Source organism: Gracilinanus agilis, chromosome 3 (genome assembly GCF_016433145.1).
Source record: "Gracilinanus agilis isolate LMUSP501 chromosome 3, AgileGrace, whole genome shotgun sequence".
Lineage (NCBI taxonomy): Eukaryota > Metazoa > Chordata > Mammalia > Didelphimorphia > Didelphidae > Gracilinanus > Gracilinanus agilis.
The window spans coordinates 608,626,895-608,648,395 of record NC_058132.1 but is presented as its reverse complement, the minus strand read 5'-3'; positions in this window follow the sequence as shown (position 1 = coordinate 608,648,395).

Sequence of the window (21,501 nt, the reverse complement as noted above, 5' to 3'; positions counted from 1 at the left end):
CTTGCCTACCCTTACCACTCTTCTGCCTTGGAGCCAATACACAGTATTGACTCCAAGACGGAAGGTAAGGGTTTAAAAAAAAAAAAAGAATATTTTCCACAAGAAATGCCTTTTGTCCTCAAGTGCTTTTCCCCAGGGTTCTGGGAAAGGTTTTACAGAAAAACTATTCCTCAATATTTTCAGTTTTACTATAAAGGAGGTTTTTAAATATATAGATATTAATTAATAAAATGATTATATATATATATATATAATTATACATATAATCACTCTTGTCCAAGGTCAATGTGTTAGATCACAAGACTTTGTGTAAATGGAGGTGCCTCCAGCCCAATTTTACCCACAGATCTCATCTTTGTCTCCTTTCAAATACTCCAGCACGTCCACTCAGTGTTAAATACCTATTGATTTCCAAAGGAAATCTGCAGTTAGAAAATTCATGTGGACATAAAGAGTGGATTAGACTGAGGCTATCCATCACTCACGTTGTACTAGAGAAAAATTCATAAATCACAAAAGTACCTTGAAATACAGGTATTGCCAAGGCATGGCAACATTTTTTCCTTAAATATATTTAGTATCCTTGTGAATTATAAATGTGACTGCCACCCCAAGGGCAACATTAACCTATACACCCTTTTGTTGGGAGTTAGGAATATCTGCATTTATTATTGATGGCCTTTTTTTTTAAAATTTCAAGAAATTGGCATTGTATTATTACCAAAACAATTCATCATTCAAATGATCAGCTTGGAGCTGTTGGCTCTGTTGTAGGTAGGTAGGGGAGAAGAAAAGGCAGGAGATAGAATAGCTATTGAGGCTTACAAATAAGGTAAGTGGAGATATTAGAAGATCATTTACTGGAAGAGTGTATTTCAAAGATGGTGGCGCAACTTTCATATCAGGCGATCAATAGGCAATGATTGAACATCTTTGTGGCAGACACTGTGTTAAACTTTGGGGGGGAGCAGCTGGGTAGCTCAGTGGATTGAGAGCCAGGCCTACAGACGGGAAGTCCTAGCTTCAAATCTGGCCTCAGACACTTCCTAGCAGTGTGACTCTGGGGAAGTCATTTAACTCCCATTGCCTACCCTTACCACTCTTCTGCCTTGGAGTCAATACTCCAAGACAGAAGGAAAGGGTTTTAAAAAACAACTCTGGGGACACAAAAAAGGGTAAGAGACAATCCCTCACCTCAAGTCGCATAGAATTTTATGGGGGAAATAATATGGAAACAGCTACCTGCAGATAAGATTTCTACATGATAAAATGGATTTAATCAACAGAGGAAAGCCATTAGCTTTAAGGGGGATTGAAATGACTCTTGGTAAAAGGTTTGATTTTAGCTGGTATTTGAAAGAAACCAGAGGGGGAGATAATGTGAGAAAAACTTTCAGAAATGAAGAACTGCCAACAAAAATGGAATATCTTCCCCAAGGAACAGCAACAAGGAAGGTCACTGCATCAAAGTATGTGTGTGGGGGTTGTTGTGGGAATGAAGAGTGTATAATGCCCAAGAAGATTGAAAAGGTAGGAAAAGGTCAGGATATGAATGGCTTTGAATGCCAAAGAGAAGTAAAATAGAGCCACTAGAATTCATTGAAGAGGGAGGTGTAATATGGTCAGAAAGATCAATTTGAAATGAAGTTCATGGAATTTTAGAAGTAGGCTCAAATATTAGAGTACTGCATAGCACAAAGACCATCTCAAATGGAATTAAAAGACCTGGCTTTAAGTTGTTTCCTCTGTCATTAACTAGTGACATGTAACTTTGGGGCAAATCACTTTATTTCCTGAACCTCAACTTTCTTCTCTGCATAATGGGGATGCTTGCTGCTTTATATTGCTACAAAGGATGGTTACAAGTGCTTGAACTTCAATGCTCTATAAGTATGGAGTATAAATTAATACAATTTATTAACTTCCTTAATTTAACTGATAAAGCAATGGAGGACATAAAATTGTGATTTTATGTCCAGTAGAGCTAGAATTAGAATCCAATTTCCAGAGATTTCTCCACTATACTAAGTGTAGTACTATACTAAGTATAAAAGTGCAAAAAGCTTCAAGGATAAGAAATAGCTACGTCTAGTCAAGGGTGACATCATTGCTTCAGGTGTAATTGACATGACTATCAGAAGCATCTGGTCAATAAACAATGATGAAGAGGAGGCTAAACAGTGAAGATAGACAGAGTAAATGGAAATACATAGCTAGTAACTATGACATTGAGTGCAAATGGGATGAATTAACCCATGGGAAGAAAATGAATAGCAGAAAGGATAAAAAAAAAAACCAGGACCTGACAATGTCTTTTTTACCAGAAACACTGAAAATGAAAGCCACACATAGAGTTAAGATGAGGGGCTGGATACACTCTTTGTGGTGGCAAAAAATTAGAAAATGAGGGGTGCCCTTCAATTGGGGAATGGCTGAATAAATTATGGTATCTGTTGGTGATGAAATATTATTGCGCTCAGAGGAATAATGAACTGGAGGAATTCCATGTGAACTGAAAAAACCTCCAGGAATTGATGCAGAGTGAAAGGAGCAGAACCAGGAGAGCATTGTACACAGACTAATACACTGTGGTAAAATCAAATGTAATGGACTTCTGTACTAGCAGCAACACAAGGATCCAGGGCAATTCTGAGGGACTTTTGAGAAAGAACTGTGGGTGTAGAAACACAGAAGAAAAACAACTGCTTGATCACATGGGTTGATGGGGATATAATCGGGAATGTAGACTCTAAGGGATCACCCTAATGCAAATGTTAATAGTATAGAAATAGGTCTTGATCAATGACCCTTGTAAAACCAAGTGGTATTGCTCATTGGCTATGGAAGGGGGGTAGGACGAGGGGAGGGAAAGAACATGAATCATGCAACCATGGAAAAATATTTTGAATTAATTAATTAATTAAAACTTTTCAGATTAAAAAAAAGATGAGGGACTAGAGCATAACATTCTATACCTTAGCAGATCCAGGGGAAGCAGGAGTAGCAGTCATAATACATGACAGAGTTGGGACTGAAATAGATAAAATTAAAAGGAATGAACAAGGTTATCTATATTATGTTGGGCAGGTACCATGGATAATGAAGCATTATTGATACTGGACCTGTAGCACTAACTGTTATAGCATCCAGATTTTTAAAGGAAAAATGAAATGAGACACAGATGAAAATAGATAACAAAATAATAGTGGGGAACTTTAATTTTCCCTTCTCTGAATTAGATAACTCTAACCAAAAACAAGCAAACAAATAAATAAGAAGTTAGGAAGATGAATACAACCTTAGATAAGTTAAAGATGAGAGATATCTGGAGAGCCCCCATACATTTGCATGAGATTAATAGTAAATGTAAACTTGAGCATATGCATAATCCAAATATAGTTTCTGGTGGAACAACAATGGTTTAGAGAGCATAATATTCTGCAAAAATCTTACTTTTATACCAATCATACTATAGAGGCAATCTTGCATGCCTGAGGTTTGTGACATTGGAAGAAAAATTCCACTGGTTATGACCAAGCTGGAAAGGCTTGGTTTTGAAAAGAGTATGGTCCTGGCAACAGATGATCTCTGCTGCCTAATAACCAATTTTGCTAAATATGGCTTTGGTAATGCAGGTTAAATGATAACCGCATGGTTTAAGTTGATCAAATTAAATGCCAATAGGAACATGGAGGAAAAAAAACCTAATATTACATTTTGAGAGTATCTGTGAAATTTTTTTTTAAAACAAGCTAGAAATACACAAAGAACTGTAAAGCCATTTGTGCTCATAGATCTAATCCTGTACTAGAATTAGTCTCTAAGTGCATTATTGAGGGGGTAAAAAGTGGTGTATGTATGAAAATATTCATGAAAGCTTTGTTTGTATTGACAAGATAACTAGAAATAACACAAATTAAGTGTTTGGAAGAAATGGGTGAATAAATTGTGATATTTGAATATAATGGACTGAATTATGCTATTAGAAATGGAAAATATTGGAAATTAAAAGAAAATAGGGAAATATATGAAGAAATGTAAAAGAGAATAAGAAAGTACATACTATGATTACTTCTAAAAATAATAGCCACAAAATCAAGAGAAAAAAGTATCAAAGTAAAACAAATACAAAGGGAACTCAGAAACAGAAGACATTTATATTAGCACACATATATAATTTACATATTTTTAAACAAATTATAAACAAGGTAGAGTTTGTGGTATTTCACATAATTTTTCTTATGTATTATTTAAATGTTTTTTGGTGGCAGTGGTGGTTATTAATAGAAAAATATTGGGGGAAAAAGGATTCTCCCATTGACTTCTAGAAGCAGGAGGTTTAGGAAGTTGAGGCTCAACAAGCCTTTTAATCTTAGAAACCTCCTTTGGGCAAAACCCTTTGGGCAAAATCACTAACTGCTACATCTAGGAGGCATCTTAAACAACAAGTACAAGATAGAACTCACTCTTCCTCTCCTCCAATAATCCATGTCTTCCCTAAACTTCCCTATTTTAATTGAGGACATTACCAACATCCTTCTTAGCCTGACTCACAGAATTCAGAATCCTATCTTAATCCCTCCCTCTTATTCCACCCCCTTCTCCTTACTCCAATATAATTAGTTGCCAAGTCTTATGAATTTAACCCCACAGCAGCTTTCCTATTTTTCTTTCTCTCCAGTCATATTACAACTTTCTAGTTTAGGTTCTTCTCACCTCTAACATAGTCTAGTCAGTCAATTGATACATTTTTAAGCTTTTATTGTTTAACTACTGGCACAGTGCCAAGCATTGTGCTAAGTACTGAGGAAACAAAGAAAAACAAACCAATAGTCCCTGCCCTTGAGGAGCTCAAAATCTAATCTGGGAGACAACTTGCAAATAACTGTACAAAAAAGTTATATACAGGAAAAATAGGAAACAATTAACAATGGAAAGGCACTAAAATTAAGAGGGATCAGGAATGGCTTCCTATAGAAGTTGGGATTTTAGTTGGGACTTGCAGGAATCTAGAGAAGCGAAGAGGTGGATTTGAGAAAAGGGAGAATTCACATCCAGTGAAAACACTTGGAGTTGGGAGATCTACACTTAGAAAGAAAGACACTTAAGAGAGTGTCTTTCTTGAGGAATAGCAAGGAAGTCCAAGTCACTGGATCAGATTATATGTGTGTAGGGGTATAAGGTATAAGAAGTGTAGGAAGATGAAATGGAAGGACTTTGAATGCCAAACAGAAAATTTTATTTTATTTTTTTTTATTTTGGAAGTGATAGGGAGTTAGAATTTATTAAATAAGGGTCTGACTGGGTTAAATCTGGGCTTTAGGAAGATCACTTTTAAGTAGCCTCTAATGGAACAGTTTTCCTTTCTAAATTAGATTCTAAAATAATTTACTAATTCCCCCCCCCTCCCATTATATCCCAGGCACTAGGCTACTAGCTGGGAATACAAAATCCAGCATAATCCCTGTTCTCTAGGAGCTTTCACCAGAGTGGAGGGAAATAGCATATACACCAGTAAGTCAATATAAAGTGAGGGTGGGGAGGTCTGTGTGAGTTAAAAGACACTTTTGTAAGAGTTTACACTTAAATTGAGCTTTGAAAGCAGCTAGAGATTCAGGAGGTGGAGGTAGAAGGGAATTCATTCCTGGCATGGAAGATAGTCTGGAGAGAGGCTGAGAGGCAGCTTTAGTAAGGAATGTTGTATATAACCTAAGTTGAAAAGCCCATTAGTATGGGATTTTTTACTCATTAGTAGAAGAGATTCTGGGTAGAAACCATTATGAGAGCAGCTAGCAGTCTCCATCATTCCCAGTTTACTATGCTGATACTGGGGAATTTTCCCTTGGGGGAGATGAGACTTCTTGGTTGAGTGGAGTAACCTTGCCCCTCACAGGATACTTCCTTGACTTTGTATTGTCTGGTACATGTTCTCCTATATATACTTCCTTTGATTTATGTTTTACTATCATCTTAGATAAATGGGTTTCTTTGAACTGGCTATCTGTGTTCATTGTGGAAGTACTCTTTGGTAGGAAGGCAGTCAAACTCTGGTTATAAATCCTAAGTCCTCCTCTTTCCCTTAATAAGTCATCGTAGATTTAATTTGAATCTGAAATGACTTTCCCTAGACTAACAACGCTTAAGGGGGGCAGTTATAATTCCAGCCTTGCACCCCTTCTCTCTCTGAGGAGAGGAGAGTGACCAAGCTTCTGATGCTAACCCTCCTCCTGGCAGGAATTGAAGTCTGTTTTAGAGAAGGATGAAAGGAGAAAGTTTTGAGAGGTCTCTTCTGCATCCCTTGGAGGCACACAATGAGACTTCTATATTACATGTTGGGGAACAGCCCTTGCTACATGGATATGGGGAATGGGAAATACGTTGGTCTGTGTATAGAGTAGGTATTGGAGTGGGGAGGAAGTAGCATGAATTTTCAAGAAAAGTGTGTTTAAACCAGATATGATCTAGTGGCAAGGAGGAGCCACTAGAGCTTTTAGAGGAGAGAAATGGCCTAAAATTTGTGGTTTAGGAATATTAATTTAGTAGCTCTGTGGAGGATAGACAAAAGAGGAAGGCAGGAAAACCAATTCAGTGGGTTATTCGAGTATTATAGTGAGGGGTCATGAGGATTTGAAGGGGTGGGGGAGGTGGTGACGCTGTGAGTGCAGAAATCCATACCATTGTTTAAACAATCTTCTTAAAGCTCATCTGATCATGTCCCTCCCTCATTTAAGACAATAGTGGCTGCCACTTTTCTCCTATCACTCCCTTTTCTTTTTTCATATTGTTGCTACTGTCCTAGGTCAAGCCCAATGAACTAGGTGATAGCTTGTGAGATAAAGTACAAGTTCCTGAAGTTTTTGCCAACCTTTCCAAGCTTTCTTCACATTATTCTTCTTTCACAAGAACCTGTTCCCCAAGGACTATTCCCCAAGGACTGTTAACCTTAAGTTTCACTAGTATAGTCTATTTTTTGTTTGACCCCTTGCCTATGTACAAATTAGTCATCATTTCTACAAGGCTCTTAATCTCACCTATGCCTCTTAGAATCTCTGACTTCCTTGAGAGGCTCAACACCTACCTATCATCATCTGCAGGAAGGCTTTCTTGATTTTTCCTTAGTTGTTGGTATTCTTCCCTTCTTCAAAGAATCGGTTATATGCTTATCTATTTATAGTATCATCCTAGCAATATAAGCTTCTTGAGGGCAGGAACTAGTTCATTTTCTCATTGAGAGTGCTTAACATGGTGCCTTGTATATAGTAGGTACTTAATAAATATTGGAATGAATTGGGTCGTTTTCTACTAAAGATATTTCATCTCAATTTTAAGTTGTTTTTGAATATTATTCTTCATCAAACAAGCCATTTTTATTCCCACAGAAACTTGAATATACCCATCTGATCCCTTTTCCTTCTGATTAGTTTTTCTTGGCTTTTTCTTACTGTTAAAATGGAGGGCTCTTATTACCATCAACAAACCTTTTAACATTGGCTGCTCTTCTGGAATTTTGATTGTTTCTAGAGCTTTGGTGTTTCCTTTTCTCTCTCCATTATAATTTGCCTCTCATTGATGAGTAGACATCTCAGCATGGCCTCCAACATTTTCACACAATTCTGCCAGCTCATTGTGATAGCTATTCTATTTCTTTAGCCCTTGCAACACAAGAGAACCTTATTCTTTCTATCCCACCCTGAAAGTCATCTCATCAAAACAAATTCCAAGCAGGTTTGCAGGTACTGTTGGCACTTTAGCTATGTGAAATGAAGAGAGAACAAATGGATATAAAATGTGTCATCTAAATAAAAATAGCAGTGTTACTGAATACACTGCTTTTCTGGATGAAAAAGAAATAATAACTTTAAAAAGTTGAACCAGTCAAATGTGGAAATTCACCACTTAAACAATCAATGAGAATTTCCACTGACTATTTCTGCAGTGATCATTTCTCCCCTCCCTTCTTCTTCTGTATACTTCTTTTTGTTGAACTTATGTGTCTACCAGTGGACTGTGGAGTATCGTTATCAGGTAAGAGTTTCATTTGACAATGTGGGGTGTTAGTGTTCAGTTAATATTCCATTTTGATTTTCTGATTCTAGGCAGAATGTGAAAAAAGGCTGAGAAGGTTGAGATCCCTTCCTAAAGAAGCAATGTTTCTGCTATTAGGCAGTATTGACTTTGGCGAAACATGGTGAATGTTTGATGAGAAATAAAACTGTTACAGGGAAGATGGAAAGCAAAATGTAATTTACAAGTCTGCGCTAGATACCATGTTTCTGTTAAGTAATAAACCTTTCCTAGTCATATTTTCCCAATTAATAGCCTTCTCCCAACCTCTTAAAATAAACAAGTATTACTATTCCTCTCTAAGTTCAATTTTGGGATTAATTCAATACTCTTTTATTAGATTTGTCTTTGTTAGTTTGTTCCTTCAGCTCTAACCTGGAGAGACAAAAACAGTAGAAAACTATAATTAACTACATTCAAGAAAATAAACTGGAACCCTTGTAACTCTGTAGTGGTCCTGGTGGAAAAAAAAATGTCCTGGCTAAGAATATAGAGAGAAGGTGAGATCAGTCCCTGGTATGCAAAGCTGATGAATTAGCTGGTTAAACAGGCTGCCAAGATAATTACATTGTCTGTTTTGTGACACATTACACCGCAGCACTTGGGATTAACCTGTTCTCTTGTGTCTCCTTTGGATCAGTATTTTAGACAACCTTTTATCAGATGAAGGAGTACAGACATCAAAAGGGAAAGGGGAGTGGGTGAAACAGGGGGCTCCCACGAAGTGACAAGGGGTGGGATTTCTATTGAAATGACTGGATGTACAGCCAGTCCTTTTTCCCATACTGTTCCTTTCTCTATGGTGACCTCTGCTGGAAGGGAGAGGGGCAGTCATCATCCTCCATTCTCTCCCAGGGACAATCTTTTTTTATTTTGTATGTAAATAGGGTCAAAATGACAACTAAACTCTATTTAAATAATTCATTTTCAATTTTGGGTCACAAACCTAAGCCAGATTAAATAAGTCAGCATTTGTGAGCCAGAACACCCTTAAATCTGTAGGTTAGAAATTTTTGTTGTATTTGACCTAGCAACAAACATTACAGGCATCCTGTGATTTCATTGTTACTGAGGCCTCCCAAAGGGGAACTCCTTTGGACAAAGCAGATGGGAGAACTATTTTATTTCTTCTTGCTCTTGGGAACCCACTATATCCCTCATCATAATCTAATTTACAATGTGTTTTTACAAATTTTGTTTAAATACTGGTAAGTGCTCTTGTTGAACTAATCATTATTTATTTTAAAATGTCTGGCACATAGTAGGACCTTAATAAATACTTGTTGAATCGAATAAAAAAAGTTCCCCAAAGGTTTATCGTTCTTTAATTCTGTGTCATTATCCTCAAAGAGGAAAAAATATTTAGATCTTTTGATTGTATGTGAAAGTAGCATACATAAAATTTCATCATTGGGTGACAATTTAGCTAGAGAGCAATTAGGAGAATAAATAGAAAAATCTACCCACTAATAGCCCTTGGCAATTCAAATTGAATTTAACCAGAGCCTGAGCCTCTAACTACAGGACTGTATAATTTAAAGCAGATATAATAGATTTCAGCAACTAAAATTTGTTTGTTAAACTGTACCAAGGAAGATATTAGTTAAATGGGCCAAGAAATTCCTCTTCACATTAATGAAAATAAAATTTAACTTTAGTGATTTGTTTTTTTTTTTCCCTGAAATAATAAGGTTTGACTTGATAAGCCTGCTTTCAAGCAAGGTTCTCATTAATCTAGGATATCAGGTATGAAGTTTAGTACCCTATCCTGTCAGTCAGGGCAGTGGTTTTCTAATCTGATCCTAGAAGAACCATAGATTCTTTAAAAGGGGTAGGGGGTTAACTCTTTCCCTTCCAAAGCAGTGACTAGCAAACAGTGCCATCCCTAAGAATAAAATCTGAGTTATATGCAGTCCACAATAACTTAGTGTAAGAATTAGACATTTTTATAATGAAGGTAAGGAAATAAGCATTTATATGGAACCTACTATGTACTATGCACTGTGCTAAACACTTTACAAATTTATTTCATCTGATCATGGAAATCTTATTATTTACAAAGTGCTCTTTGAACATTATTTCATTTAATTTTTACCTCAAAGCTTTGAGGATAAGATGATAACTGAGAAAAACCAATCAGATTTTGGAGTTCAGAGATCATTAGCAACTTTGAAGAAAGTAGTTTTAATTGAGAGAGTTTGGAAGTTATATTGCAAAGGTCTAAAAAGTGAGTAAGAGAAAAGAAAATTGAGACAATACATATTGATCATTTCCCCCTTAGATATTTGATCAGCTAGTATGTAGCAGAGACAGAACAGATACAGATCTTCTGTTTCCAAATCCAAGACTCTTTTCACCATACAGAGCTTCATCCACGGAGATTAAAGAATAACTGATGATCTGAGAATGAAGAAGAGAGGAGACAGCTAAAAGCAATGCATTCTGGGCATAGATTTATATTTGTCTAAGAGTAGTAAGGAGGTGCATTCTGTCATTTGGATATCTTAAAAAAATTTAGGGATATGATCTAACTCACTTTCCTTCGTGGTATCTAAGTCCATTTAGCACCTCCTACTATTCTTTGGCCTACATATCTCAGCTGCCAATCCTGACTAAAACATGGGTGTAGCAGCAGTGGACCAGAAGACAATATGATTGTCCCACTTTGAGCTTGCTATGCCAGTTATCACCTTGATTGATGTAACCAGATGGCAGCCCTAATTGATTGCAACCTACTGATGTTCAATGTTGTGTTTTAATTTGCAAAGATTAAAAACAGAAAACTTTCAGAAATAGGAGTGATTAACAATTATAAAAAAAGAATTGAGTTGAATTGGGATGAAACTAAAAGGAATCAATATTGGTAAGTGGACTAAGTATGAGGCATCATGCCTAATAAAAGGGTGTGTTTTTTTTAGAATGAGTGGAAGAGAATAATTAAATAAAAAGCAGAAAAAATGACTAATTGATAGTTTCTGTGCTCCCTTAGTGTCTATTCAATATCAAAAATAAGGATATATGGAATTGTGGCTGGGACACTGGACTTCAAATGAAAGAGATCTCAGTTCAAATCCTACTTTAGATGTTTCCTAGCTGTATAATTCTGAGTGTCACTTAATCTCTCTTTGCAACAGTTTCTTCATCTAAAAAATGAAAGAGTTGGATCCAATGACCTTTCAAAACTATTCTAATTCTGAACCTATGATACTATGAGCCTTTTTAGGGTATATTCTCTTTAGTTGATTTATGAGAAGATGTATTCAAGAGTTTGGGCTGTAATCCATAGCTCTAGAGGGAGGGCTCACACTGATAAAATTAGAGATTCCCTGGTATGAGCCTCAAAAAAAAAAGAAAATCAACTTTATCCTTTCTTATTTTTTTTATTTCTTTAGAGTCTATGTTTATAAAAAAAGGAAAGACTTTTTTGTTGCATGCTTATTGCATTTGAAGCAAAATCCTAGCTTCTACCTCTGCTCAAGTTGGCTAATTTTTCCTTAAAAGAAATTGAGACCATATTTGAAACTTGATTGGTCCCATATACTAAAAGTTCAGGTTGTTGATCTCCCTTCTTGTTTCCCTGAATAGCCAGATGCAACAGGAACTCTCTGATATTTAGATGGTGGAACATTATGGACAACTTGGGCAAGGGACCTTCCACAATGTGCCATAGGTTTACCACCACTGCTCTAGAACTACCTTTCCCCTGAGGCATGATTTTAACACTTGATCCTTTTTTCCTTTCTTCCCCCTAAGAACAGAATCACAAAATGTTAGAATTGGAAGGAACTTTAGAATCTATCTATTTTAAACCCTTCATCTTATAGACAAGGAAACTGAGGTACAGAGAGGAGAAACTACTTACTCAAGCTAATATGTGGTAGAGCTGAAGCCTGAACCCAGATCTGCTCATTCTACATCTAATGCTTTTTCTACAATATAATACTAGCTCCAGAGTGGTACTTCTATCACCATTCTATCTCAGCCTTTCTGCCTAAATGAGTACCCAGGTCTTATGAATATCAGGGATGGGACAAAATGAAATGTGACCATCAATTAATCTATGCTTGTTGCTCCCTAAGGGTGGCATAGTAGAGAGAATGCTGGACTTGGAGTGTGGAAGACCTGGGTTGTAATTCTGCTTCAGTTCCTTAGGAATTGTTTAACCTTGGATGAGTCCCTTAACTTCTTTCAACTTCAGTTTCTTCATTTATGAAAATAGGAATAATAATAGTATCTATCTGACAGAGCCATTGTGAGTTGCAAATGAATATGCCAAGTGGAATATGTTTGTACTTTTCAAACCTTAAAGCACTCTATACATGCTAACTGTTGTTATTACTAGTTGGAAAGTTCTTTGTAAGTAATAAAAAGGGAAGGAAGAAGCATTGTGTCTTCCCCCCTAATCTCTTACCTGCAGAAAATAATTTGATTTTGCTTTGATATTATAAAATACCATTTATATCATTGAAATGTTTGTTTTATGTCATTCATTTTTGCTGCTGTCTTTGGATCTCTTAGTTACTTTTCCTTAGACCCAATAAAATCAGTAACCAGATTCCAGGTTGTTGTTTTTTTTTTTCTCGCTATTCTAACACCTGCCCCCTTTCATGAGTTCCTCAACCGCTTCCACAGTCAAATGACATCTATCTGTCTTTAAATGACTTCATACTTTAAGTCAATTAATTTCCCCTTACTTAATTATCCTAAGGCATCAAAATTTCTAGTTATACCTTTACTTAATATCCTTATGAAATACTAGGGTTTGGAGGGGAATAATGGACTTGGAATTAGAATACTTGGGGTAAAATTCCAGTTTTGCCAATCAATAATTGTATTATTTTTGACAAGTCACTTAACCTCTCTGACCCTCAGGTTCCCTAATAATAAAATGGTGAGAATATTGATATTACCTTCTTTATAGGGACATTATAAAGATGAAACTTTACATGAAAGGTATACTACAATTGGGAAATGCTATAAAAATATAAGTGCTCATTATTAATAAAATACATAGAATGACAGAATTTGAGTTGGAAGATCCCTCTGTGATCATCTAGTTCTGTGATGGTGAACCTATGGCAAACATACCAGAGGGGCACCTTTCTGTGGGCACATGCACCATCACCCAGCACAGAGGTCACCAGAGTTCGTTACTAGAAAGCCAAAGGGAAAAGGGGCCAGACTGCTCCCCTCCCACTCTCCATGCACTCCTAAGGACATTTGTCACATCACCCATCCTTCTAAAAGTTCACCATCACTGATCTAGTTCATTGCTCCTGCTTAAGAACCTTTAAGGTAGAGGAACCTTCCATCACCTCTCTAGGTGGCTCATTACATTTTTTATTAACTAATGATTGGAAGCAGCTAGATGATTCACTGGAAAGCGGGTTGTGCCTGGATAAAAGAAGATCTGAATCCAAATCTGTCCTCAGACACTTACTAGCTATGTGACCCTAAGAAAGTCACTTAAACCTCTGTTTGAATTGATCTACTATAGAAGAAAATGTCAAACCACTCTGATATCTTTACCAAGAAAATTCCATGGGGAGTAATGGCATGCTATGATCCATGGAGTCACAAAGTCAGACACAATGAACAATAATGACAATAGTTAGGAAATTTATCAAGTGTAAATCTGTATCCTTGAAGCTTTTATCTATTGTTTCTGGTTCTCCCCTTGGGTAATTCAAACAAAAGAGGCATAATCATACCTCTGTATGGCAGTCTTTAGAGCACTTGAAGATAGTTACCATTTGCCATCCCCTCCCTTTCCACTCTTCTCTTTTATAGGCTAAACATACCCATTTCCAGCAATTAAGAGACACATGATAGGGATTCAAGACTTTTCACCTGCTAGTTGCCCTCCTCTGAATGCTTTCCAAATTTATCCATGCCCTTAAGCTGTTAGGGTTAAGATGAGTTCTATATTTCATTGAACAGAGTACAAAAGGACCACCTTTTTATTCCTAGAAGATATAGACCTCTCTTAATGCAGCCCCTAAGCTTCCCCCTTTTTTTAGTTGCCATATCAATTGGCTTATGCATATTGAGTTTTCAGAATTGTTTTTAATACAACTGTAAAACTTTACATTTATCATTATCAAATCTCTTTCAACTCAATGCTCTAGCCCAGGGTTGGTGAACCTTTTCCAAGTTCAAGTGCCCAGAAGGCAAATTCAAACTGTCTGTGAGCCCAGAGATTATTAGAGAGAGTCTAGGAATAAAGTTCTTGCTTTGGGCCCCTGGACAGGGGGGCATGCAAAAAATATTTGGAGCAGCAACCATAGTGTCAGCTCTGCATATATGCTACAGCTTCACCAACGCAGCTCTAGCCTATTGAGATCTTTTGGATTCTGACTCTGGCATCCAATTCATTAGCTATCCCTTCTAACTTTGTGCCATCTGCAAATATGATAAACATGTCATCTATGCCATTATCCAAGTCTCTGATAAAATCATGTTAATATTTTAATTTTTGTATGTCTTATTTACAACAATATTGAAGCATGGACTAGAGACAGAGCCAAGGTGGAAGAACGTACAGGAACTCTTTTGATCTTTCAATAAATGACTCTCCAAAAGTCTATGAAAGAATGCATCAGATTGAATTCTGGAGCAGTATAACCCACAAAAGATAGGGTAAATTTTTTCAGGGTAAAATTTTTCAGCCCAAAAACAACTTAGAAGGCCAACACAAGGGATCTAGTGCAAAGAGGGTGGAAATGGAATACAAAACAGCTTGTTATGGCAGGCTCCATCAAGGAAAAAAGCCCTGGGCATAGCTGAAGCAGAAGCAAAGGCTTCCAAAACTCTCAGCCACAGATAGTAATGGGGTCAAAGAGTTGCTCAGAAGGTGATTGTAGGAGTCTCTTTGCTGGCTATGGCTACAAGAATTTCATTGCATTGCCCATGCTCAGAACTAGGTTGCAATCCTGGGGCACAGTCTTGGGAAAGAGGAACACTTGCATACACCAGTACTTGTGGTTGGCCACAGGAGAGCAAAGGACCCTAGTCATAGTTCTGAGGCAGAAAAGAATGCTTGTGGCTACCCCCAAACAAAAGCACAGAACTGGAGAATATTAAACATACATCTTACAGCAATACCCTATTGGAAGAACTGAAAGCAGACAGATATCCAGAGTTGATTCTGAAGGCAGTTGCACAAAGAAGCTTAGAACAGTGTTCCCTTCAACACAGTTACAGTTTTAACCATTTTAACAGTTTTTTAAATGAAAAAAGGAAAGAAAAAAAAAGACTGGAAAATGAACAACAACAACAACAACAACAACAACAACAACAACAACAACAACAACAACAACAACAACAACAACAACAACAACAAAAGAAACTCAGCAAAGAAAGTTATTTTGATGACAGGGAAGACCAAAACCCAAACTCAGAAGAAGACAACAAGGTCAATACTGCTACATCCAGAACCACCAAGAAAAATATTAATTGCTCTCAAGGCCTAAAAGAATTAATGGAAAAGCTTAAAAAATAATTTTTAATCTAATAAGAGAGGTAGAAGAAAAATTGGGGAAAGAACTGAGAGAAATACATGAAAATTATGAAAAAAGAGACAGTAGCTTGGTAAAAGAGGCACACAAAAATAATGAAGAAATTAATATCTTTAAAAAAATAATATGTTAATTGGTAAAATAGGCACAAAATTCCAAGGGAGAGAAGAACTTTCTTAAAAAGCAGAAATGGTCCAATGGGAAAAGATACACAAAAATGTACTGAAAAAAAGATGTTCTTAAATAGCAGAACTGGCCCTATGGAAAAAGAGGTATGAAATTCACTGAGGAAAAGAACTCTTTATAGAGTAGAATTGGCCAAATCAAAAAGAAGATACTAAAGTTCACTCAAGAAAATCATATCTTAAAAATTAGAATTGGGCAAGTGGAAGCTAATGACTTCCTGACACATGAAGAAACAATGAAGAAATTAAAATTAAAGAAAATGTGAAGTATCTCATTGGAAAAAAACATTTGACCTGGACATAGAGCCATCATCAAAAAAAAGAACTTGGACAATATCTTTCAAGAAATTATCAAGGCCTACCAGTACCAGATATTAAACTATACTAAAGCAGCAGTCATCAAAACAATATGGTACTGGCTAAGAGATAGAGAGGAGGATCAGTGGAATAGACTTGGGGTAAATGACATCAGCAAGACAGTGTATGATAAACCCAAAGAGCCCAACTTTTGGGACATGAATCCACTATTTGAAAAAAACTGTTGGGAAATTTGGAAAACAATATGGGAGAGATTAGGTTTAGATCAACATCTTACACCCTACACCAAGATACATTCAGAATGGGTGAATGACTTGAATATAAAGAGGGAAACTATAAATAAGTTAAGTGAACACAGAATAGTATACTTGTCAGATCTTTGGGAAAGAAACGATTTTAAAACCAAGCAAGAGTTAGAGAAAAGTACAAAATGTGAATTAAATGGTTTTGATTATATCAAACTAAAAAGCTTTTGTATAAACAAAAACAATGCAGCCAAAATCAGAAGGGAAACAACAAATTGGGAAAAAATCTTTATAACAAAAAACTCTGATGGAGGTCTAATTACTCAAATATACAAGGAGTTAAATCAATTGTATAAAAAATCAAGCCATTCCCCAATTGATAAATGGGCAAGGGACACGAATAGACAATTTTCAGATAAAGAAGTCAAAAGCATCAATAAGCACATGAGAAAGTGTTCTAAATCTCTAATAATTAGAGAAATGCAAATCAAAACAACTCTGAGGTATCACCTCACACTTAGCAGATTGGCTAAAATGATAGAAGAGGAGAGTAATGAATGTTGGAGGGGATGTGGCAAAATTGGGACATTAATGCATTGCTGGTGGAGTTGTGAACTGATCCAACCATTCTGGCTGGCAATTTGGAACTGTACTCAAAGGGCTATAAAAGAATGCCTGCCCTTTGATCCAGCCATACCATTGTTGGGGTTGTACCCCAACGAGATCATAGATAAACAGACTTGTATGAAAATATTTATAGCTGCGCTTTTTGTGGTGGCAAAAAACTGGAAAATGAGGGGATGCCCTCCAATTGGGGAATGGCTGAACAAATTGTGGTATATGCTGGTGATGGAATACTATTGTGCTCAAAGGAATAATAAACTGGAGGAATTCCATGTGAACTGGAGAGACCTCCAGGAATTGATGCAGAGCAAAAGGAGTAAAGTCAGAATAACATTGTACACAGAGACCAATACACTGTGGTAAAATAGAATGTAATGGACTTCTGTACTAGCAGCAATGCAATGACCCAGGACAATTCTGAGGGATTTGTGGAAAAGAACACAATCCACATTCAGAGGAAGAACTACAGGAGTGGAAACACAGAAGAAAAGCAACTGTTTGAACACATGGGTTGAGGTAGACATGATTGGGGATGTAGACTTGATACTACTACACCAATGCAACTATTAACAGTTTGGAAATAAGTCTTAATTGATGACACATGTTAAAATCAGTGGAAATGCGCACTGGCTATGGGGGAGGAAGAGAGGTTGGGGATTGAAGGGGAAAGTAAGTGCATGAATCATGTAACCATGTTAACTTTTCTAAAAAATAAATATTAAAAAAAATAAAGAAATTATCAAGGGAAACTGCCCTGATATTCTAGAACTAGAGGTCAAAATATAATTTGATAGAATCCATCAGTCATTTCCTGAAAGAGATCCCAAAAGGATAACTTCCAGGAATATTATAGCCCAATTCTAAAGTAAGAGGGAAAGCAGATAAGAGGAATATAGGGTGATAGAAAAGAGGACAAATTGGGAAATGTGGTAGTCAGAAATTAAACAAAAGCATTGAGGATGGAAAATAATGCACAGCAATCATAATAGTGCAAAAATATTTACAAGTCTCTTTAATAAAGGCCTCATTTCTCAAATACATAAAGAAATGAGTCATTTCCCAATTAATAAAGTCAGTGGATATGAATAGGCAGTTCTCAAATTAAGTAATTAAAACTCTCTAGTCTTGAAATATCATGCAAAAAATGCCCTAAATCACTATTAATTAGAGAAATGTACCCAACATCTATCAGATTGGCTATTATGACAGAAAAGGAGAATGACAAAACTTGCAGGGAGGGAGTTGTGAAATGATTCAATCAATCTGGAGAACAATTTGGATCTATTTCCAAAGGACTATAAAACGATACATACCTTTGACACAGCAGTACTGTTACTTAGTTTGAATCCCAAAAAAGATTTTTAAAAAAAGGGGGCGGTGAGAAGGTCCTATATGTAGGAAAATATTTAAAGCACCTCTTTTAGTAGAGGCAAAGATTGAAAGTAAGGGGAATGGCTGAATAAACTTTGGCATATAATTGCAGTGGAATATTATTGTGCTATAATAAATAATAAGCAAAAGGAGCTCAAAAAAACTTGGAAAGACTTACATTAACTGAAGTAGAATGAAATAAAGAGAATCAAGAGAATTGTTGTTACACAATGACAGGAATAGTGTACAATGAACAACTCTAAATAAATTGTTTATTCTTAGCAATGCAGGGATCCAAAACTATCCCAAAGGACTCATGATAAAAGATGCCATTTGCTTCCAGAGGAAGAACTGATAAAGTCTGAATCCAGACCAAAGCAAACTTTTTTCAAACTCTTTCTTAATTGTTTTTATTCTAGCTTCCTTCCACAAAAGCATTAATATGAAAAAAAAGTTTTACATAATTATACATGTAAAATTTATATGAAATTGTTTAGCATCTCGGTGGTGGGGATTGGGAGGGAAGAAAGGAGGGAAAGAATTTAAGAATAAATATTCTTTGAAAAATGTTGGAAACTGGTTTTACATGTAATTGGGGGAAAATAGAATAAACTTAAAAAACACTGAAGCATGTCTATAATATGGTTCTAATCCAATTTTTTAGCTTTATATCCCATTATTCACTTTTATGCAATCTATATTGTAGAAAATTTGTTCTTCCAATTTGGCAGTCCATCTCCTTTCTCCATTCATTTGCACATCACACATATCCAATTCCTAGAATACTCTTCTCATTTCTACTTCTAAGAATCCTGATTTTTCTTTCAGATCCTGGCTCAGGTGCCACCGCTTCTATAAAATCTTCCCTGATCTTTCTTTCTCTGCCTCTCCTCTCCCTTCTTAATGGTCTCTCCCTCCTTATTACCTTATATATACTTGTCTGTATTCACTTTGTATTCCCCTCTCCCTTCCCAACCCTATCCTTCCCAGAATACAAGGTCTTCAATGTGAATGTCTATTGCATTTTGGGGACAGCTAGTTGGTGTAGTACATAGAGCTCCTGACCTGGAGTCAGGAAGACTTGAGTTCAAATTCAGCCTCAAACACTTTATATAACCCTGGGTAAGTCACTTAACTCTATTTTCTCATCTATGAAATGAGCTGGAGAAAGAAATGACAAGACACTCCAGTATCTTTACCAAGAAAACCCCACATGGGGTTATGAAGAGTTGGGCATGTCTAAAAATCCTCAACAACATATCTTTATTTTTGTATTCCCAGGGCCTAAATTGGTTGTTTGCAAATAAATGCGTAATCAATTTTTAATGGAATTGAATGTCTCAAGTCCATAATAATATTTCAAAGCATTTTATTGATAAGTACAATAAAACTTAAAATGAGAGAATTTAGAGCTGGATTCAGACCTTGGACAATATGTAGCAGTTTTTAGATAGGAAGTTGTAGTTAAGCCCTTTCATTTTACAGATAAGGAAACTATGAGAGATAAAGTGACGTACTCACCATAACTCACAGAAATAGTAAGAAACAAGAGTTGGGATTCAAGCCCCTTTCTTTTTCTCAGCCTATAAGAGTGGAACACCCAAGAATCATTTAAGATAGAAGTACTTGTCCTTTGTGATAGCTCTTCTTCATTATATCAGACAGATACTATAAAACTTCCCCTTCAGAAGCTTATTCATGATTTAAGTATGCATATCTAATTTTCTATAAAAAATAACTTTACCTAAACGATGACAAAACAATGATTTTCAGAGTGTGTACATAGTGATTTTTATGCTGGAAGACTTTTTCATTTGAAATGTCTATGGCAAATTTGAAAATGGGCACAAAAAATTATAAGACAAGACAAACAAAAATCAGATAAAAACCCTTACATAAAATCTTTACCATATCTCTTTCAGGTAAAATCATCTTCTTTATCTTTCTGTGGTCTACAAAGATTTTTTTTTCTTTTAAGAATCAAGGTTAAGTGGAAACTTGAAGAAAACCAGTTAAACAAATTTTCTTCAGCTCTGGTGTTAGAAAAATGTTCTTGATTTCTCACTTATTGGACTTAAAAAAAAGGGTAATTCTCACCCAAATCCTTTTATTTTCCAACAATGGCTAAAAAAAGATTAAGTTCTTTTGTTATATGGAATATCTTGCTTCATGGGGACTAGTAAGATGTGCTTATGTATGTTTAGTGAAATGACTGAAATTAATCTAGTTTTCAAAGAAATAGATTAAACATATTTACATATGATTTGTATCAATTCGATAATTTCCCAGACTAGAAAGATCACAGACTCATTAATAAACACAAACACATACCTTTTAAACATTTAAATATAATTAAACTTATCATGGCTATTTTAATGGACAGTAGTCAAATATAATTCATATAATTTAGTAAACAAACATTTATTTTTTTATTTTTCATGAAACTTTTTTGTTATGACAATCGTTTTGGTGGCATGAGTGAAGATTTAGACTACAACTAATAATTTAATTACAAAATTCCCTTTCTTTGGGAAAAGATCATGATGGCTGATAGCAATAATGACTTTTTTAAAAAATGTTAAGTCCCGTATGTTAGATTGTATTTTAGGCTTTCAACACTTATCCAAGGGACTATAACAAGAGCCTTCTAGTTGGCCTCAATGCCTAATTCCCCTCCTCTGTAGTCCATCCTCCATACAGCTACTAAAATAATATTCTGAACACCCAGGGCCAACCATGTTACTTCCCTATTCAAGTACTAGTGTCTCCTTCTTGCCTCAAGGGTAAAAAACAAACTCCTCTGGCACTTTAGTTCCTTTTATTCTGGCCTTACCACATATTACTGCACTTCATTCACTCTACATCACATTTCAGCCAAGCTGGCTAACTTGATGTTTCTTCTACTGCTCCCCATGTCTGAAATGCACTCTTTACTCAGCCTCTGCCTTGGCAAATTCATAGCTTGTTTCAAAGCCAGTTTAAATGACAATCCCTACAAAAGACCATTCCTGATCTGCCCAGTTTGCTAGTCTTTGCCCACTTTGTATCACTTTGGATTTACTTTGTATCTATCTGTCTATCTTCCTTCCTTCTTTTCTTTTTCTTTCTTTCTTTCTTTCTTTCTTTCTTTCTTTCTTTCTTTCTTTCTTTCTTTCTTTCTTTCTTTCTTTCTTTCTT